Source organism: Mandrillus leucophaeus, unplaced genomic scaffold, assembly GCF_000951045.1.
Source record: "Mandrillus leucophaeus isolate KB7577 unplaced genomic scaffold, Mleu.le_1.0 Scaffold622, whole genome shotgun sequence".
NCBI lineage: Eukaryota > Metazoa > Chordata > Mammalia > Primates > Cercopithecidae > Mandrillus > Mandrillus leucophaeus.
Window position 1 is genome coordinate 1156467 of NW_012106720.1, and position 27491 is coordinate 1183957.

Below are 27491 nucleotides of genomic sequence, written 5' to 3' on the forward strand. Positions count from 1 at the left end.
GAGTCCCTGCACTGGTTAAAGCCATCGCCACAACCTGGACAGGCAGCAAGGTAAGCAGAGAGGCCAGTCCAGGCGAGCTCCTGGGATATGAGTGCATTTCCGCCCCAGTTGTGCCCGGAAAAATCCCAAGTGCACAAACAAGTCAAGGCAGCACATCAGGGTCCCTCCTACCCGAGCTCCAGGACCCAGAGGAAGGGCTGGCTTCCCCTCCGAGCGTTTCAGCTAGCTCCCTCCCCCCCGGCAGGGATTCTTCCAAGTTATAAAAAATGAGACACTGGAGGGGAAGAAAACAAGTCCACTCACTGTCTTCTCCCTTCTCCCCTCTGAGCTGTTCAAGCAAGTTCCCAGGAGCAGTTCAGAGCCTCTGTTGGACTGGAAGGGAGGTAGGAGGAGTGGAATGCGTGCAAAAACCGAGCTGATCAAAAGACAGTGCTGTTTCATGGAAGCCTCCCAGAACTGAGAGAGAGAGAGAGAGAGAGAGAGAGAGAGAGAGAGAGAGAGAGTGAGAGAGAGTGAGAGAGTGAGAAAGAAAGAAAAAGAGAGCGCCCTTGTGCACGCGCTAGGCCAAGAGCGCGCTGCTGTGCGCGCACCCGCCTAGCGAGGACAGGGTCTCCATGACAACTGGCCTGGCCGGCTAGCAGTGCTGTGCTCACTTGGCTGCGAGGAGCGCCGCGAAAGGTCAGAGGAAGGAGCTGTGGGAAGCTCGCAGCAGGTATCGGAGCTTAAGCCAGTGGATTTGGGGGCCGTGGGCTCCCTAGCCGGCTGTGGTGTGAGAATGGAGTGGGCAGGAAAGCAGCGAGACTTTCAGGTAAGGGCAGCTCCGGGCTGGGATCGTTTGGCCTTCTTTCCTGGCCCTTCTCTCCGGCTGTTTTCTGGGAGGCAAGCGAGTGTCTGTAGTCCCTGCTCGGGGTTTGGGGCTCAGGAATGATGTCATGCTCCAACAGTTGGATTCTATTAGCTTAAGGAGGAGGGAAACAGCCAATTTTCTTGACTTTGCAAATCTAGCTGATCTCACTCTTGCTGAATCTGAGGTGTTTAGACTTCACTCTAAAAAGCATCATTTTACTTTTATTTAGCACAAAGGGACAGGATATTTTTACAGGAAGCATCTTTTATATGGAAGAAACTGAGTTAACATCACTCCCGTGGTGTTTGTAGTTCTTACAGGGAAACTCCAGTGCCTTTTGAGCCACTTGTTCGTCCTAGTGAACACTGTCTGTTTTGTCTCTTGGTGCTGCTATGTCTGACCTGTAATGGAAAAAAAAAAAAAAAAAAAAAAGCTAATTAAGCTCAGCGAGGAGCCTGTGGTGAGTTCCAAGTTCCTCTAGAGCATTTATTAGGACAGAGGGATGCCTGAGCTGGGGTTTTGCACACTCTCTTCCAGGCAGCTTGGTAAGAATCAAGCTGTCCTCCCACATTAAAAGGTCGACCACAGACTTTCCTAGGAGGTGGGGGAGGGGGTTGGCTTGGGGTTGGGGGGCCTGCAAACAGGTTTCTCATACAGATGTCCCAGAGTGAGCTCTCAGCGGCAGCTGCTAAGAGCTGGGGGACATGAGGCACTGTAGTTGTGCCGGGTGGATTCCTTTGGTTACATTTTGACCAAATCTCAGGGCACGCAGTGTCCACGCTGTGCACTCCTACACTGATTGTCCGAAGTTTTGGTAAAACTTATTCTGACCTGGAGGAGTGGTACGTGGTGAGCTCAGTGTGGCCTAGGAAAGGAGACCTTCCCAGAAAGGCAGTTTCCTAGGTGGTAGGGTAGTGGAGTTGTCAGTAATATTGTTAGGAGGATGAATGCAGCAAACACTCCCTGCAAGGGAGACCCATCAGGGAATGTGCTTCCACTTGAGCCATGTTATGTCTTAAATTCACTTCTTGGCCTCAGGGAACTTTGCAAATGCCTTTGGTTTCTCTGTGGGATGAGGGAACAGCTGCTGTCCTGGCTCTTCGGTTTTTCTTCTTGAACTTTCTGAACAGAATGTCTTTTGTATTCTGGCAAACAATGAGGGGGCATTCTGATTAACTTCGGGTCAGCTTGCCAATGCAAGCACTGGCCATGTCCCCAGTTCTGGCTCCCTAAATGTGTACACGTATGCATCATGGTTGTGGCCTGAGGGTCCACAAGGGTGAACTCCGTGGCCCTGGACCTCAGATGGGCCACTTCTGAAGTTATTCCTCCTTTTGCTACACTCCAGGGATCCTCTGCTTAGTTGAAACCTACATTTTGCTGGAGGGATGTGGCATAATACTGAGCCAGTGGGCCCTTCAGTTGGCAGTGTAAATCCAGAACCTCAGCCTTCTTTTCTACTTGTGTGTGTAGTTGGAGCTCTTCAATTTTACCATCCCCACATGTGTGAAGAGGGCTAGCAGAGACCCAGTTTCAGGAGTTGGTGCTCTTTCTTTTGGTATAGCAGAAAGATGAATGGATTTGGGTTGCTAGACTTGAGTCGATGGCTAGATTCTGTTCCCATAGGGTGGCCACGGGCAAGTATCTTAACTAATAGGAGCTTCAGATTCTTACCTGTGAGATGGAGGTAATGATAAGAACAACTTCACAGGACTGTTGGAAGGAGCCAGTGGGATAACTTCTGTGAAAATAGTTAGAAACAAGTCACATCCTATCTAATGTAACATGTTGTGAATTGAAGCTTGAGGAATGACCCAGCCCTCCCTGGAAAGTCACTTTGCCTCTCGGTTCTGGTTCTCTCGTTTTATAAAGTGCCGTCTTCCTTTCTGCATTTATAAGTAAACATGAGAAAAATCTGAAAAGACTTCTTCAGGATGTTTAAGGAAACACATGTTGCTTTCCTTGGGTTGGGTCATTTCATAAGAGTGACGTTCACCGTAGACCTGGAGCCTCATAGACGATCCTGCAGAGAGGAAGCTTTCCTTGGTCACCTGACTCATGTGTTTATATATAGTACAGAGGAGAGGTATTCCAAAAGACCCGTCGCTTTTCCTGTGTCCCATAGCTGCCTGTATTTGTGGCACCATACACTTTAGCAGCTGGAAGAGAGGCTATGAGTGCCAGGCCTGTTTCCCTCGTACAGCTGGGTCCTGCTGGGGAGACTCAGCAGTGGGCAAAGAGGTCTTTCTCCTCCATTCTGGGTTTAGAAGGCAGGGTTCTAACTGGGAGAAAGTGTTATTGCTCTGAAAGACTTCTTGGGAGCTGGGCAGGTCTTTCAGGAACTCGTAAGGCTACAGCTTTTGGGGAAAGAAAAGAAACAAGGAAGTGGGAATTCCAAGGGCAGAGATTCTTGATATGCCGTGGGACTGTGCCAAGGAATGGAAGAGCAGGGGAAGGGAGACTCCAGGCAAGGAGAGTCCCAGGTCTGTCCTCAGTGAGTCGATAGGGCGTATGGCATACTAGAGTGCCTCACCCACAGCCCCAGCTTTACTGTGAGGTGGGGAAAACCTGCTAGCCATGTCCCGGAGTGGTGTCTGGGAAGAAGCCCTTGAGCAGACCCATAGTAGGCAGATTAAAAAAAAAAACAACAACAAAAACGAAACAAAGCAAGCAGCTCCCCTTCTAGGTGAGTCATGTCACAACAGCCTCTAAGGCCCGAAGGAGAAGCTGCCCACAGCTTAGATTGGGGCTGCAGCTGTTCCCCACTCCCAGCAGTCCGGCTTCCCGAGCTGAGTCACAAATTGGATCTGTCTATGTTCCTTAAGGATTAAAAAGTAACATTCCTGTTCTCACTCCCTCTTTCCTCCTTCTTCTACTCCCCTTCCTGTACCTTCTCCCCTTGGGCTTCCTCTCTCTAAAATTAGATATCAGTCACCCAGGGAAGATGAAACTTTGAAATACACTGGAGAACAGGCCAAGGGCACCCTTGGTTCTGCTGGTTGAGCCTCTTTCCCTGGAATGAAGGGCGGGGGTACAGATTCAGGAGGGCAATCCAAGTATCATGGCCCCACTGGTAGCCTAGACCCAAGAGAGGCTGTACTCCACTCCCCGCCGCATCTGATTCTAAGAACTGCTTTACAGGAGGTCCACCTAGCACCTCAGGGAGATGGGAGGGTCTGAGGCCTGGACCTTCTGAAGCACCTTCCTGTGGGGCAAGTGGGACTAAAGGATTGAAGAATATGTCTTCCTTCCTGTCACTCCTCTTAGCTGTTAACTATCATTGCCCTGGAAGTGTCCCCATTTCCACTGTTGGGCCTAAGAGAGTGGTCTGAGGCAGCCAAGCCCAGGGAACACATAGTTGAGGCTGGGGGAGGCCTGGCAGCAGCCCTTCCAAGCTCTGGCTTGGCCTTCCTTCTGTGCCTCTGCTTGGGCTTGGGAGGCGGGTGTGTTTAGGGCAGGCTGTGAGGAGGGGAAGGGAAAATCTGCAGGCAGATAATTGAGTTCTTTGAGTTGGAGGGACCGTGGAAAGTGGAGAAGGGGCCAGGAGGGCATGAAACAAAAAAAAAAAAAAAAAAAAAAAAAAGACCATCTGGCGTAGTCTGCAGAGATTTGTCTTTAAAGCCTGTGGGAAAACTTGCATTAGTGTGAGCCTTCTCCTGGCAGGCGGGGGCTGGGGAGGCTGGGCATTCGTTTCATCCTGGAGGGGAGGTGCTGTGTGTGTCTATCTCAGTAGGTGGGTCGGGGGAACTACTGGGTGCATCTGTGTTAGGGGAACATGCCACATAATATTGTGCTGATAGAAAAGACCTGAGGTCTCTATTTCTAGCCATAGGCCCCAGAAAGCTTGTGTGTGTGTGTGTGTGTGTGTGTGTGTGTGTGTGTGTGTATGTCTTCTGAAGGGAGAGGAGGGTGTTAAATGAGTCTAGACTACCTTATTGAAGAATTTCTGTAAAGACCACTTCTGTTATTTTTTTGGCTCTGATGTAATGAATATACTGTTGTTGGGGAGGCTGTTGAAACTATCAGTATACTCTTCTCATCTAAAACTGCCTGAATGTTACATTTCACTCTCCTTATAAAAGAGTGAATTATTTGCTGTTAGCGTATGAAGCCTTTTTAACCAAAGCAGAACCTATTCCTACAGGCTTGTCGCGAAACCACCACAGTTTCTCAGAGCTCCAGACTCTTCCTCTGTGTGACCTGTCATCACCAAAGGGGTTGTGTGTGAGCTGGAGATGGACTGTAGGAAATCACATAGTGGATGGAGGATTATTTGGAACTGGGAAAAAATGAGATAGACTGAGGATTACAGGAGATAAGATCTGAGGCAGGAGGAAGGCTACCGGAAGGAAGCAGGAGTGAGGCGCTGGGCAAGGGGCCCTGGCCGGAGGCAGCTCTCAGGAGCAGCAGATGGTGATCGAGCGAAGGGCTGACCGCGGAGGCCTACACAATTTAGCAGAAGGCCAGACTGCCCTCAGGGCACTCAGGGGTACAGTGTTGTGCAGGCCCTCAGAAGCACTGGAGGGGGTAGGGGTGGCTGGCATTGGGGTTAACACCTCTGTGTTTTGCTTTTGGCTCAGAGGCATCTCTGGCGCCCGTCTATGCAGTGTTGGTCTGTTCACCCATTTAGTCAGTGAATACGGAGTGTCTGGGCCAAGATCTGGGAAGGAACACAGGAGTATCAAGTATGGACCTTACTCCTATCTATGTCATATTATAATAGATGTTGTGTTGTAGTTATTTCTTCCCCTCTCTCCCGAACTCTCAGTGTGATTAAGAGAGAAGCAGCACAGACCTGCTGCAGTTCTGAGTTTTGATGGTTGGGTTAATGACCATCTCATGCTCTTAGGCTGGGAAAAAGGAGCAGGATCCAAGAGACTGATTTCAAGCACTATTTGAATGAAGGAAGAGAGCCAACTGAAGGACTGGAAATAGGAGGGTGAGGGTTCTAGGCCTGTGTTGAAGCTTCTCTGACAGTGTCAAAGGATAGGGTATGTGGGAGGGAGTCATAGGAAAGGGGAAATGGGAAAGTTGGAAAGAAACGATCAAGTCAGCTATTTTTAAAACTCTAGTTTTGTTTGAGGAACTGATTTTTGGTGTGCTTGTGACTTGGAACACAGGCTACCTTATGGAGTTCTGACAACTGAGTTTTATAGATTGTTTTCAAATGAACTAGCCTGTGGTATGTTTGTTCAACTCTCAGTGACTCTTAGGTACTGAGTGAGTGCATGGTGCTGCCTTAGAGCAATTCTGATGGAATCATTTGCATTTAATGTATCTGACATGCAGTGCAGTGCAGTGCAGTGATTAAAAGCTATAGCTCAGGGGTCTTAGAGGCCTAACTTTAGAACCTGACCTTGCTGTGTGACCTTGGGTAGGTTATTTAATCTCTGCGTGCATCAGCCTTCTTTGAGGCATCTGTAGAATGGATGTAATAGTACTTGATAGAGTTGTGGTAAGGATTACATGAAATGATGCATGTAAATAGGGCAGTGCCTGGTGCATAGTAAATGTTCAGTGCTTTCCAGTATATTATTATCAACTTAGAGCAGCATTTTGAAGAGAGTGGGCTGGTGTCTCTCAATCAGGTTGATGTTACTATGCTGGGAACAAACCAGATTCTTCTTTTAGACGTAGCTGCTGGTTGGGCACAGTGGCTGACATCTGTAATTCCGACACTTTGGTAGGCCGGGGTGGGTGGATCACTTGCGGTCAGTGTTCGAGACCAGCCTGGCCAATATGGTAAAAAGCTGTCTCTACTGAAAATACAAAAAATTAGCTAGAAGTATTGGTGTGTATCAGTAATCCCAGCTACTGAGTAGGCTGAGGTAGGAGAACAGCTTGAACCTGGGAGGCGGAGGTTGGAGTGAGCTGAGATCGCACCACTGCACTCCAGCTTGGGTGACAGAGCAAGACTTCGTCTCAAAAAAAAAAAAAAAAAAAAAAAAGAAGTAGCTGCTATTTTGGATCTGGTTCATCTTTCTGTCAAGACCCCAGGTAGTGTGGTCTGGTGTCTGTGCAGTCCTGGGTGTGTAATAATATGAGATTTCCTAATAACACAAGATTTCCTTCCCACTGCACAAAGCTGCTTGTGTTCAGTTCCTGCCACTTGACAGACAGCTCCCCATGTCTTACGGCTGCTGCATCAGGCAGAAGGATCAAACAAAGGGCACAGGGGGCCATGGGCAAGGTAAGGAGAGAAAGACAGTTGCTTTGGAAAGTCACCAGCAGCCGAGGAGGACTGCCCTTTCAGACCTGGCCCTACATGTTAGGAAGGTACTTGAGAGTGTCCTTTAAGAGGAAGGAGTAGGGGCCAATGATATTTTGAGGACACGGCAGCCGCTCACACTGGAGAAGCCAGAAATCCTGAGTCTGAGGTAGTCTTTGTCAACCCAGCTTCAGAGGTTCAGCTCTTTCCTCCTGCTGTGGGATGCTCACCCCTCACAGGCAGGGGAGACCAGTCCATCCGGAACTGCTTCTTGCCTGCCCCTTTCCTGCTGGTCAGCCTAGGTGGGGCCCAAGGTCTTTCTCATTGTGGCGTTGGAGGCCCTTCACAAGCTGCTCTCAGTGCTCCAGACCCTGGCCTCTGCTCCAGCCCTCCTTACCCCTGCTTCCACAAATACGGCCCTTGTACTCTTCCACACGCAGCTTAGAGCATGGAATAGGCTTTGCAGCCAGCTCTGAGGGTTCATAGTCTGTTTTTTTCCTCTATCTGTGGACTTCTGGTGAGTTCATCTCTGTAAGCCTCAGTGTTTTCATTTGTAAATTGGGAGTGATAATATTACCCACCTCAAAGGGTTACTGTAAGGTTTCAATGAGTTAATTTACATAAGGCACTCGACTTAGTGCTAGACACAGATATGCTCTCTGTAAATGTTAGCTGCTGCTATTGTTAGTAATCCATCCTTCCTGTGAATTTCTTTGCCTACGTATAGCAGTAGAAAGCCCCAGCCAGGGAGTCACCTGGTCTGAATTTTGGTTCCAGCTCTGTCTCTAACTTGCTGGGACGATCTTGGGAAGTAACTTGACTTCGCTAGGGTTCAGTCTCCTCTTCCAGAAAGTAGAAGGCATGGATTCAGTGTTCTCATTGATATCCTGACTTGACACTTTTTTTTTTTTTAAGACAAAGTCTTGCTCAGTTGCCCAGGCTGGAGTGCAGTGGCACGATCTTGGCTCACTGCAGCCTCCGCCTCCCGGGTTCAAGCAATTCTCCTGCCTCAGCCTCCTGAGTAGCTGGGACTACAGGCACATGCCACCACGCCCGGCTAATTTTTGTATTTTTAGTAGAGATGGGGTTTCACCATGTTGGCCAGGCTAGTGGCCAACTCCTGACCTCAAGTGGTCTGCCCGCCTTGGCTTCCTAAAATGCTGGGAGTACAGATGTAAGCCACCGTGCCTGGCCCTGACTTGACTTTCAAATGTGTATATCTTGTGTTTTCAACTAGATTCCTTGAAGTTGTATGAAATCAAGTATAATATTTTGTACTTTTTATTTCCCCAAATGGCCAACATATATAGTTGGTGCTTAAAAAATATTTGGGTAACTTTTCTTTAACCCCATCAACCAGATTCTAGGGAGCATTTTGACTTGGTTCTCACCACTCAGAGGCTGGAATCTTGTTTTCAGATGCATAGAGCAGTACAAGGAGGCCTCAGCCTTTAGAAAGTAAGAAGGTAGGTTTCTCTTGGTGCTCTGGGAAAATTTTGGTCAACAGATATTTGGGGAACTTATTTGTTCTCCTCTGTAGCCTTAGACCAGCTCTTTGAATAAATACTGCCATCACTGTTTCCTTTTCTCAGTGGGGAAAAATGCCAGTGTTTTCTGAGCAATCCCCTCTCCTTTAGAGTTTAGGGTGAGCCAGTTGATGCCCAGAGACAAATCTGTGTCTTAGGGGAAGAGCCATCCAATAGGAAAGTAATGTTTAGAGCCTGGGCTCTGGGGTCAGATTGGGTTCAAATTCTACCTCTGCCATCTGATAGCTCTGTAACTTTAGACAAGTTACTTGTCCCTGCCACAGTTCCTCTTCTGTAAAAGTGCGGCAGTGGTAGCATTATCTCATACGGTTTTAACAAAACCTAAGTGCTAAATGTAAAGTGCCTAAAATAGTGCTTCCTGCCTCCTTGCTGAATAAAATGTTTGCAGTTATTGTTATGTTTATTATTCTCTTGTAAACCAAGTAGTGTTTATTCCTTTTTTTTTTTTCTTGAGACAGTCTCGCTGTTGCCCAGGCTGGAATGCAGTGGCACGATCTCGGCTCACTGCAATTTCCACCTCCTGGTTTCAAGTGATTCTCCTGCCTCAGCCTTCCGAGTAGCTGGGACTACAGGTGTGTACCATCACACCTGGCTAATTTTTGTATTTTTAGCATAGATGGGGTTTCGCCATGTTAGGCAAGCTGGTCTTGAACTCCTGACCTCAGATGATCCGCATGCGTAGGCCTCCCAAAGTGCTGGGATTACAGGTGTGAGCCACCGCGCCCGCGCCCCCGCCCCCCGCCGAGAGAGGGTCTTACTCTGTCACACAGGCTAGAGTGCAGTGGTGTGATATTGGCTCACTGCAACTTCTGCCTCCCTGGCTCAGGCGATCCTCCTACCTCAGCCTCTGAAGTAACAAGTGTGTACCACACCTGGCTGATTTGTATAATTTTATTTTTCAGAGAGATGGGGTTTCTTCATGTTGCCCAGGCTGGTCTCGAACTGAGCTCAAGTGATCTGCCTACCTCGGCTTTCCAAAGTGCTGGGATTACAGGCATGAGCTGCTGCACCCAGCCTCAGCAGTGTTGCAGTCTGCCTGTCTGTCTTTTCTCTTCTTTTTTTTCTTCTCTTTTTTTTTTTTTCAAAGTCTTGCCCTGTCACCCAGGCTAGAGTGCAATGGCATGATCTCGGCTCACTGCAACCTCCACCTCCCAGGTTCAAGTGATTCTCTGGTTTCAGCCTCCCAAGTAGCCACGATTACAGGTGCATGCTGCCATGCCTGGCTAATTTTTTGTATTTTAGTAGAGATGGGGTTTCACCATGTTGCTCAGGCTTGTCTCGAACTCCTGAGCTCAGGCATTCCATCTGCCTCGGCCTCCCAAAGTGCTAGGATTACAGGTGTGAGTCACTGCGCCAGGCAGCTGAGTTTCTTTCTTTGTGGCTTGTCTGTTGGGTTTGTTCTGCTGAGAAATGCGAGGCGATATCCCATTCCTCTGTGTCTTGGGCAGACAGTATCAGCAGAGCAGTGGTAAGCATCCCCCAATCAGCATATAGATCGGAGCTCCTGTACCTTGCTTTTGTAAAGAAATTATAAACCAGAGGAGGAATCTGGCCGAATCAAAAGAGCCTCTAGGCTGAGCGGGCCCTCTCTGAGGAGTAATATGTGTTGTATGAACAACAGGGATAGGGACATGGCAGACCCAGTGTCAAAGAGCAGGATGGGAAGTGGGAAGGCTGACGGGAGGGTGAGGGAGACAGACGGCTCTAGATAGTGAAGAGTGGCGAATGTCTCTGGGCATTTGTGGCATTGATACCTTTGGCATCAAGGTAAGTTCCTGGTACTTTATCTTCCCAAGAAATAGCCTGATCCCAGCCCCAGGTGAGACTTGCCCCAGCAGTCTCACTCCTCTTTCAGAGGAGTGGTGGATTGGGATGAGGAGGTTCTAATCTGTTTCTAAAGAGAATGAGTAGCTCCTTATCTGCAAGTCTAATTATAAAGAGATTTTCTTTTGCAACTTCAGGGAACAGGAACTTTTGCTGCCAAATTTAGCAATGTGTTTTAAGTCCCTCAAATCTTCTTTGAGTGCTACCAAAGCTCTGAGCTTTGTTGTTATCTCTTGTTGAAATGCATCCTGGAAAGGTCATATCAACAGTGCCAATTTATGGGCTTGCTGAGCCCAGACAGGCCTAGGGCAGAATGGGGAGTTCCTAAGTGTAGAGGCTTCACAAATTTACTCTTTGAGTGAGGCTGTTTACAATGTAAGGTTATTTTTGCTTTAGAAGACCAAACTCTGTAGATGATGGTCAAACATCCTGTTCTTCAGCTTTTTTACTTCTGCAGGCTCCCACAGGCAGGGGCTGAGATTCGACAGTAGCTCCCTGTAGAACCAGGAGAAGCGCAGCCTCAGTGGTGCATAGAGCTCCCAAAACAGTGCCCCATACTCCTTAGTGGAGATAAGTTTCCTTGGCAGAGTTATGCTGGAATCTCCCTCCCATTTAGTTTATTAGCAATTTGTGACCTAATATGTGTTCTGATAGAGTAATTAAAAGATGGTAAAGGCCGAACACAGTAGCTCACACTTGTAATCCTAACACTTTGGGAGGCCAGGGCAGGAGGATTGCTTGAGGCCAGGAGTTTGAAACCAGCCTGGGCAACATAATGAGACCCCATCTCTGCAAAATAAATGAAATTAGCCAAGCATGGTGGCACATGCCTGTAGTCCCAGCTACTTGGGAGGCTGAGGTGGGAGGATTGCTTGAGCCCTGGAGTTCAAGGTTATAGTGAGCTATGATTGTGCCACTGCACTCTAGCCTGGGTGACAGAGCAAGATCCTGTCTCTAAAATAATAATAATAATAAAAAATGATGAAGACTGAGGACTGTAGACACTACACATGGAACTTTGTACTTATTTGCAAAGACCTTAGGACAAAAAGGTCTGACTTGTGTGTATATACTTTGTCGCTTGGCAGAAAGGAATGCCAGTAGGGAAAGGAAATTAAAGAACTTGAATGACCCCAGCAACTATAAAGGAGTATTCTCTGGGTTTGTGCTCCTGTAGTCCCAGCTGCTCAGGAAGCTGAGGCAGTAGACTGCTTGAGCCCATGAGTTTGAGGCTGTCCTGTGCAATGATCACACCTGTGAATACACACTGCACTCCAGCCTGAGCAACATAGCAAGACACTGTCTCTTAAAAAAAAAAAAAAAAAAAAAAAAAAGGAAAAGAGAAAAAGGAGGATGGTACATGAGTGTGAGAAGAAAAAGAAAATAGCTAGGACATCTGAGACAAAGTTGGCAATGGCAGTGACCTTGGTTTGCCATCTGTGGCTTTGACTCTGGCTGCTATGTTCGGGGAATTGAGGCTTTTGAATCTAGAAAGGAAAGACAATACTGAGGTTTCTTATTTTGTCTGCCTTTCTCCAACCTCCTGATTGACTCACCCCTTTGGGGTGAAACATAAATGGAACACGTAGCACTGTCCTTTCTGAGTCCCTGCCTCTCTGCGTTGGAGTCATCACTGATGCTCAGGGTTTACTCTTGGCTTAGCTGTGCTGGGAGAGCCAGTTGTGAAGATACTGGAGGAAAAAAGAGCTATTGGTTTTGTCAACTCAATTCTAATAAGTGCCCAGGGGGAAGTGGCAGGGATCCAGGTTAAAAAGAAAGCAACCAGGGCAGGGTGCAATGGCTCAGGCCTGTAATCCCAGCACTTTGGGAGGCTGAAGTGGGTGGATTACTTGAGGTCAGGAGTTCAAGACCAGCCTAGCCAACATGGTGAAACTTTGTCTCTAAGTACGAAATTAGCAGGGTGTGGTGGCAGGTTGCCTGTAATCCCAGCTGCTTGGGAGGCTGAGACAGGAGAATTACTTGAACCTGGGAGGCGGAGGTTGCAATGTGTGCAGTGAGCCGAGATCGTGCACTCCAGCCTGGGCAACAAGAGCGAAACTCCATCTTAAAAAAAAAAGCAACCGGAAATTGTTGTTTTATTTAAATCTCGTTAAATGGAAATAGAAAAGCCTTTTTAGTTTCTTTCCCACCTGCTCCAGTTGCAGGACCCACAACTGTTTTTTTCCCTCCATTTAGATGTAGGTGCCTATTCTGCTTCTGTGCCCAGATGGGTTTTGAAAGCAGTGATATCCAGACTTCTTTTCATCTGAAAAACACCGAAGGCCAGATGTCTACATGGCCTTGCAGGAAGAAGCTGAGCTTCTTCTGGAAAGCTGTAGAAACAAAAAAAGAAGGCAGTGGAGACTGCAACACCTGTGCCATCCTCCTGGGTCCCTGATACCCCTTAATGTTTTGTCAGTTGGGGGGTTGGGATGGCTTTTAGTTTTTGGTGTTCCCCAAAAGTCAATCCTCAGTCTGTTCTCTTTTTAATTTACAGTCTTTCCCTGGGCTTCCATCTTCTACTGTCACCAGTTAGAGAAAGAGAAGGAGTATCTAACTCTGCCTTTCTTGCTTCAGAAGCTGAATGTATTTATTCATTCAATAAATATTTATTGAGTATTCCTTCTGTTCTAGGTTTTGTTCTGTATGTGAGGAGGTAGGGATAACTAAGACATTGAAGTCCTTGTTGTCATGGAGCTTAACGCATAGTGAGTGGGGAAGCATTTCAGTAAACAAGTAAACAAATCAATAGATGAGATCAAGATAGTGCTGTGAGCTAGGAAGGAAATAATGGTAATATAATAGAGTAACAGGGACCTGAGAGGTTAGAGAAGGACTCTGAGAATGACATTTGAACTGTGAACTCAAGGATGAGAAGAAGCTGTGACTGTGCAGATTTGGGGAAAGTTCCTTTCTGGAAAAGGGAACAGCAGTCAAAGCTCCTGAGGTAGGAAAGAGCTTGACATGCAGAAAGGACACCTAGGAGGTCATCATTGTGATGATGAGAATATACAGAGCAAGGGGATGTCGGGGTGGAAGACGTGGCACAACTTGGGATAAGGTATGGAAATTTCAGAGGGAGAGAGAGGAACATTGAATCTGATTGAGAAGAATCAGTAAAAGGAGTATGGTGCTAGGTATGGTGGCTCATGCCTGTAACCCCCACGCTTTGGGAGGCTGAGGCGGGAGGATTGCTGGAACCCAGGAGTTTGAAGCTTCAGTGAGCTATGATCATGCCACGCCAGCCTGGGCAACAGAGCAAGACTCTGTCTCAAATAAAAGAATAGAAGAGAAGAGACAGAGCAATACTCTGTCTCAAAGAAGAGAAGAGAAGAGGGAAGGGGGGAAGGGGAAACGGGGAAGTGTGGGAAAGAAGGGGGAAGAAAGAAGGGGGAAGAAAGGGGAAGAACGAGGAAGAAGGGGAAGAAGGGGGAAGAAAGGGGAAGAAGGGGTAAGGGGTAAGGGGATAAGAATATGAGGAAACAAAAGGGATCTGGAGTGGGCATAGGCAGTACCCGCTTAGCTAAGGAAGTCGAATTAATATAGTCTGCATACTTCTTGGGATCAAGCACTATGTGTTTTTAAATTATCTGCAGATTTTAGGTTTATGGTAAGACTTTAGTGTAATGCTTACTCTGTTCTAAGCTTTGTGTTATACTAGGTGTTTTTATTTCATTATTTTAGTAAATCCTTAGGATGACCTGTGAGTTAATTTGTTGATGTTGTAACATCTACAGGGACGTGGAGTAGCTAACTTGCTTAAGATATAAATCTAAGGCTGTTGATTCCAAGCATGTGTTCTTGCCACACCTCCACTCTGGTTAGTATATCAAATGCAGCTCTTCCGTGGTTATCTAGAACATCTAATGAGTTTTTTCCTTTGAATCATCATGTGTTATTTATGGTCACATTGTGAATGTTTGCAGAATTGAATGAGGTTTTTTAAAGCTTTCTCTGAAAGGGGTACCTGGTTAAATACTGAGAATGTGAGTCCATATAAATAACTGGGGAGAGTGGGGCTGTGGCAAGACTTGGAAGCAGTTAACCTGAATTACATCTCTTCATCTGGGCAGGAAGAAAATGGCCTTTCTCCTTAACGCTCCGTAAGTAGTTAGATGTCTTAGATTGCAGTTGCCCCTATTGTATAAGAAGATGGAATTTACTTTTGGAAAAAATAAGTAATTTGTCAGTAAACTAGTGTTTGTATATAAACCCTGATTTCCTAGTGTACAGATATCTTCTAGCGTCTTCAAGTTTGTTGGAAATGTTTGAGAAAAGAAATGTATCAGGCCACAACTTTCACTTCTTGGAAATTGAACATTGACTAGTTTCTATGGGTTGTTACTTCTTTTTCTTTTTCGAGATGGATTCTCACTCTGTCACCCAAGCTGGAGTGCAGTGGCATGGTCTTGGCTCACTACAATTGCCGCCTCCCTGGTTAAAGTGATTCTCCTGCCTCAGCCTCCCACATAGCTGGGATTACAGGCATGCGCCACCATGCTTAGCTAATTTTTGTATTTTTGTACAGATGGGGTTTCACCATGTTGGCCAAGCTGGTCTTGAACTCCTGACCTCAGGTGATCTGCCCGCCTTGGCCTCCCAAAGTGCTGGGATTACAGGCATGAGCCACTGAGCCTGGCCCATACTTCTTTTTCTAAAGGTTTGATCCTGTTTGGATTCTATCAGTACTGAAGGCCCAGGATTCTGAAATGAAAATGTATGCAGTATTTATAAACTCTCATTCGTTGGTGTTCATGAAATCTGTGGTCAGCCTAATCACCCTGCTTAGATGGAATAGTTTGTGAAGGGCAGAGCAGGGTGAAACTGAATTTCAGATTTAGCATAGATTGCTAGAACATGGAGGAAATTTCTTTGGTAAGTCACTGGATTCTGCTTTCCTGTCTCCCCTTCCCAGTTTGTTTCAGTAACACACTTGCTTCTGAAGGAAAGATAATGTACTTGGGAAAGATTCCTTTAGAGGGTATTGTTCAGATGGTCTTCATCACTGATTCACAATGAGCAGACATTAAATGGTCATCTGCCATGAGCAGGTACACACAGATGGGTTAGAAGGTGAGGCTGGAAAGACTGGCTAAGGTCAGATCTTTAAGGGATTGAACCATCCAGAAAGCGGAGAATCACTTTCCCCAGGAAGCAGAAAGGAAACACAATTGGATATGGTTTGTGGAAAAGAAAGCTAGGAAACCATGTAGAAAATGGAACTGGAATGGGAGGAAACTTGCCTATTTTATTGGCTGTAACTGGAGGGTGATATTCCAGTCCCTCAAAATTCATTTAGAGCAGAAAGTAAGGGAAGTCTCGGGGTGGGTGGGATCAGAACTCCAGACTGCAGAGCTTTCAGCTTTCTGGAGCCGTAGAGCAGTGGTTTTCAGACTTGACTGTGCATCAAACTCACCTGGAGAGCTTGTTAACCAATTTAGTAGAAATTTTTTGGTAAAAATTTGCATTTTTAACAAGTTCGGAAGTGATGCTGCTACTGTTGACTGGGAATCCCACTTTGAGAACCACTGCTTAAGAGGCTTGGCAGCTGAGATGCCAATAAGGGTGTGAGGGTCAGATGTTAATTGGCTTGCTTTCTTTTACTGACCCAGAATTTCATGTCTACAAAGCTTTACTTTAGATGTTCTTAGGTGGCTTACTCTTAAACATCAACAAAGCCTGGTAAAGGTCCATGTTCTCAAGGACTCTCTTCACCAAATCCGTATCACTTCTGGATAAGATTTCCAGGTATGTGCTCATCTTTGAACAGATGCTTGTCTGATTTTTGGAAAATGCCCATCCTGGGCACTTGATTTCATTAGGATTGGTGATATTTATGCCAGGAAAAGCTTCCCTCCTCCTGTCAGCACTGCTTCTGACTGGCAGGGCTGTTTCAGGGACAGCCAGCACGGGCTGCACAGAGTGTGTTCTGTTGATTAGCCAAATTTACACAGGACATGCTTGGGAGATTATCTCTTTACGCCAGGAGTTGAATTTCAAGGGCAAAGTTCACAGTTGGCAGCTGAAAGGCTGAGAACACCTGGAAGAGGGGAAGAGTTTCACTTGACTTTCACTTCCCCAGGCCTCAGTGCCTCTTCCCACAGAGGCTGGGTTTTCTCCTTGTTGCTGCCTGAGCAGGTGACCTTGGGATGGTTCCCACAGAGCAGTGTGGCTCCAGGCACTGCCCTTTGCTGTCTACTTCAGCACCTGTGGCTTCAGGTGAGACACTTGCATTAGTCAATGTCAGCTGCCCTCTCCTCCTTGGCATCATTGTTTCTTGAATTCTTTTCTGGGCTTGCTTCTCTCTTTGCAGGGAAGGCCTTCATTTTCCTTCGTAGTCTGTGACTCACAGGTTTTCCCCGAGCTGTCCTTTTCTTACCTTCTTTCATTAGTTCAGTACAACTGTGGAATTCTGTTTCAGTGTGGGAAGGGATATTACAGGCTGCCTGGCACAGTGCTGCCCAACTTAATCTTTGTAAGGCATACTAGATAAAGCGAGACGGCTACCCGTACGTAGCCTGAGACAACCCTCCCGGGGCTTCTGTAGCCTCAGTGTGGTCCCCAGGGTGGAAGGACCACATGGGTGGGTCCACACAGCTGTTGTCTATTTTGGGGATACTCGCTGGGAACTTGGATTCAGTCCTGGGTGCCTGGGAGTTGAGAGGTGAGAATACAGAGTGCTCAGGGCGGCAGAGTGAGGACTGGGTCACGGGCCTTCTCACCTCTGCTGATTTAGGGCCTTGCTGTGTATGTAACATTGAAACTGTGTTTCAGATCAGCAGGCAGGCATCAAGCCGTCTATCTGGCTAACTTTTGTTTAAGATATTTGTTAAAATAACACAAGCAACACCAGATGTTCTAAAAACTTTTGCAAAATGGGGAATATGTAAGGCAGAATATGAGCATCTTCTATAAACCCATGCCCCAGAAAAATAGTTATTGTTAACAGTTGGGTAGCACCAGATTTTTTATTTATTTATATTTTTTATTTATATATTTAAACTAACATCCTTGAGCCATAACAGATTCTTTAAATGATACATTTTTATATACATTTAGTTTTACACAAAAAGTTTATACTCTTAATTTAAAAAAATGGAAGTAAAAAGTGTTGGTGAGAATGTAGAGAAGTTAGAACCTTCATAGGTTGTTAGTGGGAGTGTTAGCGGTACAGCTGCAGTGGGAAAGTTTGATTATTCTCCAAAAAGCCCCAAATTACCATATGACCCAGCAATTCCACTCCCAGGTATATGCCCAAAATAATTGAAAACAAGGACTCAGATTCTTGCATGCCAATGTTCATTGCAGCATTATTCACAGCAGCGAGGTGGAAACAACCCAAGAGTTCACTGACTGATGAATAAACAAAGTGTGTAAACAATGCATAAACAAAATGGATGAACACAGTAATGCAAACTGGACTGTTATTCAGCTGTGAAAGGAAGGACGTTCTGATGCATACTACAATGTAGATAAACCTTGAAAATGCTGCCCTGACTGAAATAAGCCATATACAAAAGCACAAATATTTTGTGATTCTGCTTATATAAAATATCTAGAAAAGGCAAATTCATAGAGATAGGAAAATAGATTAGAGGTAAACCAGGAGCTTGGGGAGAGGGGAGAATGGGGAGTTATTGCTTAATCATTGCAGAGTCTCTGTTTGGAAAAATTTGGGAAATAGTGGTGATGGTTGCACAACGTTGTGAACATAGTTAATGCCACTGAATTGTACACTCTTAAATGGGGAGTTTTATATACTTTACTGCAATTAAAAAATGGAAAGAAAAGATTATACTGTACTGAAAAACATGTCACTTGTAATTTACCTAGGATATTTTTCCACCTCAGTATGTGCTTTTAAGGAGCAACATTGCGTTTCTTTAGAGAAATATATCATAATTTATTTAATCAAACCCCTTTTGATGGACAATTGAATTGTTTCTCAGTTGTTCCTATTATATGCAGGACTGTAATGAACAGCAGTATCCAGCTGTCTTTGCCCATGTGTCCTAGTACTTGTATTTTATTTCCTTAGGCAAAATTCCTAGAAGGAAAGATTTGCTGATCAAAGGGTGTGCTCATTATAAATGTTAATAAATATTGCCAAACTGCCTCCCAAAGAAGTTGCATCAGTGTACTTCTCATCAGCAGTGTATGGAGGTGCCTCTTTCCACCACACCCTGGCCAACATAGGTGTTATACATCTTTTTACTCTTTGCCAATCTGATAGGTGAAAAAAGATTTCTTATTGTTACTTTATTTAGGATGTCTTTAGTTATTAATGAAATTAGCCTCTTTTTATCTTTCTGATAGTTGATTTTATTCCTTTGTAAATTTTCTGCTCAAATACCTTGTTAATTTTTCTGTTTGGTCATTATTCTATCTTGTGGACTTGTGAGAGCTTTTACATACATACTACATTAGGACTCTTTGCCATATGTGTTGCTGATAATTTTTCCCCAATAAAAAATTTTTTTTGACTTTGTTTATGCTAATTATTTGCCTTTCACATGTTTTACATTTTTACTTAGGCAAATATTTTCCTTCATAGCACTTCTGCCCATCCCCCTTCTTGGCTCTGGAGTTGAATTTTCTGTCATACTTGGAAAAATCTTCACTTGTCAGAATCACAAAAAAATAAGTGGTTCATGTTTTCTTTTAGTGTTTTTATGGTTCCAGTTTTTACATTTAAACTGTAATTAATTTTGCTGTAAGGAGAGAAGTAAGAATTAAATTTTCTTCCTCTTTTTTTTTTTTTTTTGTGTGTGTGTGTGATAGCGTTTTACTCTGTTGCCCAGGCTGGAGTGCAGTGGTGTGATCTTGGCTCACTGCAACCGCTGTCTCCTGGGTTCAAGCGACTCTCCTGCCTCAGCCTCCCAAATAGCTGGGATTACAGGCACCCACCATCATACCCAGCTAATTTTTGTGTTTTTGTAGAGATGGTGTTTCACCATGTTTGCCAGGCTGGTCTTGAACTCCTGACCTCAGGTGATCCACCCGCCTTGGCCTCCCAAAGTGCTGGGATTACAGGCATGAGCCACCGTGCCCAGCAGGAATTAAATTTTGTTGATAAGAAAACCTAAGATAACCTTTTTTTCTATTAAAGTTTTTCTTTATGTAAAATTTGTAAACTTCTTTTCACTTAAGGATGTACTGTAACAATTAAAAACATTTTCTGTGACTTCTGTGACATTTAAAGTAATGGTTTTTTTTTGTTTTTTGTTTTTTTTTTTGTGACAGGGTCTTGCTCTGTAGCCCAGGCTGGAGTGCAGTGGCATGATCTCAGCTCATGCAACCTCCTCCTCCCAGGTTCAAATGATTCTCATGCCTTAGCCTCCCAAGTAAGTGGGACTACAGGCACATGCCACTATACACGGCTAATTTTTTGTATTTTTAGTAGAGATTGGGTTTCACTAGTTGACCAGGCTGGTCTTGAACTCCTGACCTCAATTGATCCGCCTGTCTTGGCCTCCCAAATTGCTGGGATTACAAGGTGTGAGCCACTGTACCTGGCTTAGAATATTTCTGATTCAGTTTACAAAAAACAAAAAAACAAAAAGCCTTTAGTGAGAGAGGCAGATTAAAAATTTCACTCGAGTCTTCTGATTCCTAATCCTGTTTTTTGTTTGCTTTCTCTTACCCTAAATACGACACAACCAGGTTTCTTTTATTAATGTTTGGGGATAGTTGCATGAATCCTCTTTGCAAAAGTTTCCAGTGCCTCTTATATGCAATTGTATTGACACGCTGGACCTAGATCTTGTGACATAGAAGCCTCTCCCTGAAAAATTATACCTGCTTTGATGAGCTCACCCTGGCTGAGGTGGCAGCAGGTGGGCAGCTGGTACTGAGGAGAGGCAGTAGGCCAAAGTCTAAGCAGGTATTAAGACCCAGAAAGGGCGTGGCTTTTGGAGAAGAGCAGCTTGAAAGGTGTGAGGAAATGTAGCTGCTTTGCGAACAGATTCAGGAAGGTTTTTGAAGTAAGAGAAGGAAAAGAAATAATGTTTATTGAGTACCTACTTATGTCCCAGACACTAAGCTAGTCAGGTCCCATCTAACTGTATTTTAAAAGGCAGCTTTTAGTGCTGGATCAACCTAGTGTTGTTGTTCCCAAGGGTTGTGAACTTGCGAACTCAGAAAAGGAAAGTTAGAGTTTAGGAGACCGAGAAAAGCAGGATTTAGAGTGCATCATTTCTGCTCCATCAGCCAGGGGCTTAAACAGAATTTTTTTTTTGAGACAGGGTCTTGCTCTGTTGCACGGGCTAGAGTACAGTGACACTATCACAGCTCACTGCAGCCTCTACCTCCTGGGCTCAAGTGATCCTCCCACTGCAGCCTCTGGAGAAGCTGAGACCATGGGCATGAACCACCATGCTTGGCTAATTTTTAAAATTTTTGTAGAAATGGGGCCTTGCCGTGTTGCCTAGGTTGGTCTTGAACTCTTGGGCTCAAGTGATCCTCTTACCTCAGCCTCCCAAAGTGCTGGGATTACAGGTGTGTGCCACTGTGCCTGGACCAGAAATGTTTTTAGTAGAAATAGGCTAAGTAAGGGAGCAGGAGAAACCACTTCCAATCAGCATACATTCATTAGGCCCCTGCAGGACCAGCGCATAGATACATAGCACTTCCTCGTGGGACTTAATAGTTTATTGGACAAGGCATATGAAAAGCCAGTATACTGCTTTGCAATTTATGCTACGCTAGATGTTTCCCTGGGAGGAGAGGATTAATTGAGTTACTGGTGGGAGGAGAGTGGGGAAAAGGAGGGCATGGTTTCACAGAGGAAATGGTGCTGGTACAGATTTCGAAGGAGGCATAGTTCTTTTATAAGGAGACAGGGCAGGGAGGGGCATTCCAGGTAGAGGGATTTGCGTGCACAAAGACAGGAGTGAAGCTGTAAGTGTAGAGTGTGCAGGGAAGTCCCAGTTGGTCATGTTTGTTGTCCTTGGCAGGGTAGAATGAGGAATGTCAAGTTAAGACTCCAGAGACAGGTCTCAGGTCTAGCTGTTGAAAGGCTGGGGTCTTCTTGGGTAGTTTTAGTTAGATAGTGGGGGCCTCAGCCTCCTGAGTAGCTGGGTCTACAGGTATGTGCCACCACACTCTGCTAAATCTGCTAGTTTTTTTTTTTTTTTATTGTTTGTAGAGATAGGGCTCTTGTGTTGCCCAGTTTTAGACACTTCTTATTTCTTAACCTGAATTCACTTTTCACATTATGGATTTGTCTGATTGTTTCTTTGGGGTATTGTTCAGGTTCTTCCTCTCTCCCCTGTGTATTCTGTAAACTGTAAATTAGATCTAGAGACCTGATTAGATTTAGGTTAAGCATTTTGGGGAGAAAACAACCCTTTGTAAATCATGCAGCAGATCAGAGGCACATGATGTTTGGCTGGCTCATTATTATTGACGCTAAGTTTGATTACTGGTTAAGGTAGGATCAGCTACATTTCTCCATCGTGAAATTATAGTTTTCATTTTGTGACTAGCAGGTAGTCTGTGTGTGACCTTTGGCATTGTTCCCCATTAATCTTGCACTTAAATTGTTTTGTTGTTAAACTTTTTATTATGGAAAATAACAAGCATAACCAAAGTAGAGAGAATAGATGACCACTGTTGTGTCCGTTGTCCAGCTTCAACCGTTATCTGTAACTATTAACTAATAACTATGACTATTAACATGTGAACTAGCTTGTTTTATTTCTATTCTTGTCCACTACTCTTCCTTTTTTACCACTGAATTTTTTGAAGCAAACTCCAGACATCATACCATTTCATTCATAAATGCTTCAGAATGTATCTCCGAAAGACCTTTCAGAAGTGTATTGGTTGTATGGTATCTGACTAGCAATTTTTAGGTGTGCTGACAAAGGAATGGAGAATACCATAGTTAGGGCTTTTTTGGTAGGTACAGTGGAAGGAGAAAGGAGCTGTGGATTTGAGATTGATCCATGTATGATGAATCATGGGTTCCAACCTGGATTGGCAGAAGGAAAGGCCAGGAGGTGGCTGATATACACTAGGAAAAAGGCTTAAGGGAACAGAGGCCTGACCAAGGTCAAAGAGCAGCTGTCAGGTAGTGAATAGTCAAAAGATAGACAGGAAGGGAAATTGTGGTCAGACAGTAGAGGGCAAGGTTTTGAAATGGGTAGTCCAAGGTTCAGGGTTTGTGCAAAAGTATGGGTGTTTCAAGTGGAAGTGGAATTGATGTCAGAGAATCAGTTGTGAGATAAGAGTTTTGAGTGGATCCATCCACATAGCTGTTGAAGTTGCCAGGGTGGAGAGAACGCCCTCAGGGAGAGCCTGGTATGTGTTAGGGCAGGAGATGGTGCATGATTCTGTGAAGAGTTTGAAGACGTGGGGTAGTTGCTTTACTGCAGAGCTGGGGCACTGTGGAATTGGTTGAAAGCTCAGGCAGTGGTGGAAGAAGACAAGGTGAGAAAAATGCAAGACACCCATTTTAAACAGTTTTAAATTTATTGTGCTCTGTTGGACATTGCTGCCCATTGGTTGGAGTGGAGGAAATTAATGAGATAGGGGGTTGATACTGAAGAGGAAAAGAATTGTGATACATAGGTGGGGTTGAAGCAGGAGCCCTTGAGAGGAGACGCAGTGAACCCCTCTTCCTGTTTTATCTCGGAGGGATCCCTTTGCATAGTAACCCCAGTGCTTTTCTGGTTGGGGTTTGTTTTGGTAGGTAGTAGATCTGTGTTGCATTCTTTACACTTCACTTACAGGGTTTGGATGGGTTGAGTAGAGAATGGGTGGCTGTCCCTGAGTGAAGCAGTGGTCCAGAGAACCCACCCCAACGTTTTCTTGCTGCTGGTGACCACTTGCCTCTTAAACATCTAGAAAGCCCTTGATGCCCAGGACTAGAGGTAGAGTGACCCCTTTTCTGAGCACATCATATTCCAAACTTTGTCTCTTAAACTACCAGGGAAGGCATGCATGTCTCCTAGGTAATAACCGTTAAACTTATAGGAAAGAAGCACATTGTAGGTTTCAGAGTTTTGGAGAGCTTTGATTTCCAAAAGTCATGGATTTGTAGATGAGCTAGAAATTAAAGCTTGAAATAATTCTTCTTCTCAAAGATAGTGTCTCTTGAAATAATTCTTTGAGAATGATCATCACTGAAGGAGATGAGATTAAAAGGGAATTGAGAGAAAAGAAGGCCTACCTGGCCAAATGCCAGCATCTCCTAGATTCTGAAGCAAACAGGAGTCTGTGCCCATGGACACTAGATGTGGGATGATTTCTCACTATCTTGCCAGACACCTGTGTTGAAGGGAGTGACTGACCCACACACTTGCTTACATGTTTTTATGAGTTTTAGTGTTGAGAGAAAAGTTCTCCTCTTAGGCTATGTTTAGAGTTCACTTCCTGCTGAGTTTGCCGGTGTGTGTGCAGTAGAAATGCCAGTTCTGGCCTGGCATGATGGCATGTGCCTGTAGTCCCAGCTGCTCAGCGTCAGCTCTGCTTTACGCGTTCTTTTCCTGGAGGATGATGGTAGTTATTTACGTATGAATATTGCCTTATAGCATATAGCATATTTTCATATACATTGTTTCTTCAGATTTATATCCTGTCTTCTCAGAAGAGAAAATTGATGCGTCTGGCTGCAGTTGACATAAAAACACCCTACTGTACTTTCCATGGCATAGTAGAAGGAATGAGAATTTTGAAATCAGTCCTGGTTTGAATTCTGGCTCCTCCTTTTACTAGCTATATGACTTGGGCCTTGGTTTTTCTGTTTGGTAAAATAGAATTGGTGACATCTACCTCATAGGATTGCGTTAGAGTATTAAATGAATTAACATAATTAACACCTGGGAACAATGCTTGGCACACAGTAGATAACTGGTAAAGCGAGGCCTTAGTCATGTTAATAACATAGAAACAGAAATAACATCAGCACCAAAGAAAAGAAGAGCAGGCAGCTGTTCAAATCTTGGTTTTTTTGTTGTTTATTTGTTTTCTTTGAGACATTGTCTTGCTCTGTCACCCAGGCCGGAGTGCAGTGGCACAGTCACAGATCATTGCAACCTTGCAGCCTCCACCTCCTGGGCTCAAGTGATCCTTCCACCTCAGCTTCCTGAGTAGCCAGGACCCCAGATGTGTACCACCATGCCCAGCTAATTTTTAAACTTTTTGTAGAGACGGGGTCTCGCCATGTTGCCCAGCCTGATGTCAAAGTGCTGGTTTCAAGAGACCTCCCACTTCAGCCTCCCAAAGTGCTGGAATTACAGGCATGAGCCACTGTGCCTGGCCTTCCTAACCCTGTTCGTTAACGTGATTGCTATGAATGGCCTTCTCCTTGGCAGTCAACATACCACTTTCTCAAAGGACAAAGTTTTTTAAATGAGTTTTATATTTTAATGAAATGTATGTGGATATGTAAGGCAATATTGAATGATATAATAGTAATTTTTACTTTTTTTAAAGCAAGAAGTATGTTTTATTTATTTATTTATTTATTTATTTATTTATTTATTTATTTATTGTTTTTACCACTACAGCAACAGTTTCCTTGCTATTTTTTATAACCAGTGCTTATGCAGTCTTAGTTTTCTATAGCTCTCATAGAGACTGCAGACAAAATGCAAATGTTTTACATGAAATTGCAACTTAGTGAAAACTACTCTGTCAGGAGCTGAGCTAATGACATCTGTGTAGCTTTCAGGTGACCTGCTAGAAAATGGAGCCTAAAATACTCAGGGGCATGGATTTATATCATACCCCTTAGACAGTGTTCCTTAAATATCACTTCTTTCGATGGAATTTTGTGAAGAGTTGCACAGTAATTCAAGGCTCCAAGTTCTATAATATCTTCTATACTCTATTCTGTATTTCCAACTAAAGGCAGATCCATAGACTTTGGAAAACAGATGAAAGGATTGACTTCCTACCAGCTAGAAATTGGAGCCAAGTTAGAGCCATGTAACTTGTATTCTTGCTTCTATTAGAACATTGTCTTATTTAATCCTTATACTAGCCCTGGGAGGGAAGGGGGCTGACCTAACATTTAGTTCTTTCTTAAGTATTGGGTATTGGCCTTTCCTTCCATATGCAAATGGGAGGCTGGCTCAGTGCTGAGGGACTGGGTGAAGGATTGCATTCCTCCCTTCTCTTCTCCGTCATCTCTTGGGTCACACATGCTAGGCAGGAGTTGCCCTTTGCCTTATTTGTGTGACTGCTCATGATCTGGAAATGACTGATGTCACTCCTAGATAACACCAACCCTGGGCTTCTGGGGAGTGAAGCCCACATTACAAATCATGGGATTATAGTGACCAAGGAGAGGTTCTAGCTAGTAGGAGGTGATTCTTCCTGAAGGTGAAAAACAGCAGGGTGGGCATTTGACTACCTTCATGAAGTGCTCCTTGGTCTGTATCCTCCTTTTTGGTTAGAGGCAGGAAGAGTGAGGGGAATTTCAGCCACAGGAGAATGTGCGTGTGTGTCGTTTTATCCTCTTGTGACTTTTCCTCTTTGCAGCAGTGATCCCAGAAAACAGGAAAAACTGCTTTGATCACAATCAGTTTTTAATGTAAAGAAAAGCTGATGATGGTTTTTCATTGACATAGGGCAAATTCAGGATTTGGGGCCTGGGGATGAAGCTGACTGTCTGTGCAAGTGCAGGCAACCAGCTCCTTGGATGAGGTCCAAGTCCAAAAGCCTAGGGGTAAAGGTAAAAGAATGGCTTAATTTCAGTGGACGCCTGTGGCATCTCAGATGTTGTACCTTCCATTGGCTTTTTAGCAACTACTCTACCATGTGGCAGCTGTGTTATAGGGAGTACTATATCCGGAAAGAAGACACGTGCCAGTAGAATATCCATGCTGCGTCATAGGTTGCCACACAGACGTTACTTTCCTGTTTAGTTTCGTATTTGCCTAAACGCAGGATTGGCTTATGATTACCCTCTGGCTTACCAGCCCACTTTTCTCTGTTTCTTTTCCTTTTTTTTTTTTGAGAAAGAGTCTTACTCTGTTGCCCAGGCTAAAGTGCAGTGGCACAATCTCAGCTCACTGCAACCTTTGCCTCCTGGGTTCAAGCCATTCTCCTGCCTCAGCCTCCCAAGTAGCTGGGATTACAGGTGTGTGCCACCACACCCAGCTAATTTTTGTATTTTTAGTAGAGACAAGGTTTCACCATATTGGCCAGGCTGGTCTCGAACTCCTGACCTCAGGTGATCCACCTGCCTCAGCCTCCGTAAGTGCCGGGATTACAGGTGTGACCCACCCACCTAGCCCTCTGTTTCTTCAGCTTCTCATTATCTCACCAATTCTAGAGAAATAGAGTTGCTGGTTGTGTAGGCTAAACTAAGGCCACTGTGATGTCATTGCTTTTGTCTCCTTTGTCACCCCCTTTTTTTTTGTTTGTTTTTTTGATATTGGGTCTTGCTCTATTGCCAAGGCACGAGTGTAGTGGCACAGTCACCGCTCACTGCAGCCTCAACTTCCTGGGCTCAAGTGATCCTCCTACCTCAGACTCCCAAGTAGCAGGGACCACAGGCATGCACCTCCATGTCCATGCCTGGCTAATTTTATTTTTTTTTTTGGTAGAGATGGGGTCTCCCTGTGTTGTCCAGGCTATTGTTCACCTTCTTTATCATAGTTCAATCCTGAGGGTGTTTCCTTGGCCTTCTGAATGTGTATGAGGGATGGGATCTGAAAAGTCTCCTCCTCTGGGGGCTGATCTCATGACAGACTTTATGAAGTTCTACCCAAGAATCTTTCCTTCGCTCACACTACACCAAGGTTCTATGGCAGGTTCAGGATCTGTGAAGTGAGAAATGTATTAAAATTTTAAATGGAATTTGAGAACTGTGTAGTTCTGTCTGTACTCTCTGCCCTTCAGTCACAAACAGCTCTCCAGCTGACCTCCTCCCTCTTGCCTTCTTTGTTCTTGTTGCTGAAAATGCCCAACCTGGGTGAAAACCTATAAGCCTTGCTCTTCCTCCCGGCTCTTTGTTCCGGTAGAGCTTTTGTTATACTTCTGTCTATGATATCTCCCTCTTTTTCTGCTTACCTTTTCCCTTATTTCAAGTAAAACTCATCTGCTATTACCA

At 44.8% G+C, this 27491-nt stretch overlaps 1 protein-coding gene across 1 annotated transcript in view; it reads left to right on the plus strand.

Annotated features, from left to right (window-relative positions):
* The first annotated feature begins 297 nt into the window (after window positions 1–297).
* Window positions 298–27491, plus strand: part of ST5 (suppression of tumorigenicity 5) — a 117851-nt gene continuing 90657 nt past the window's right edge. Inside the window, exon 1 of the mRNA XM_012000242.1 lies at window positions 298–808. The gene's annotated coding sequence lies outside the window, so the exon portion shown is untranslated. The remainder of the gene's footprint in view (window positions 809–27491) is intronic.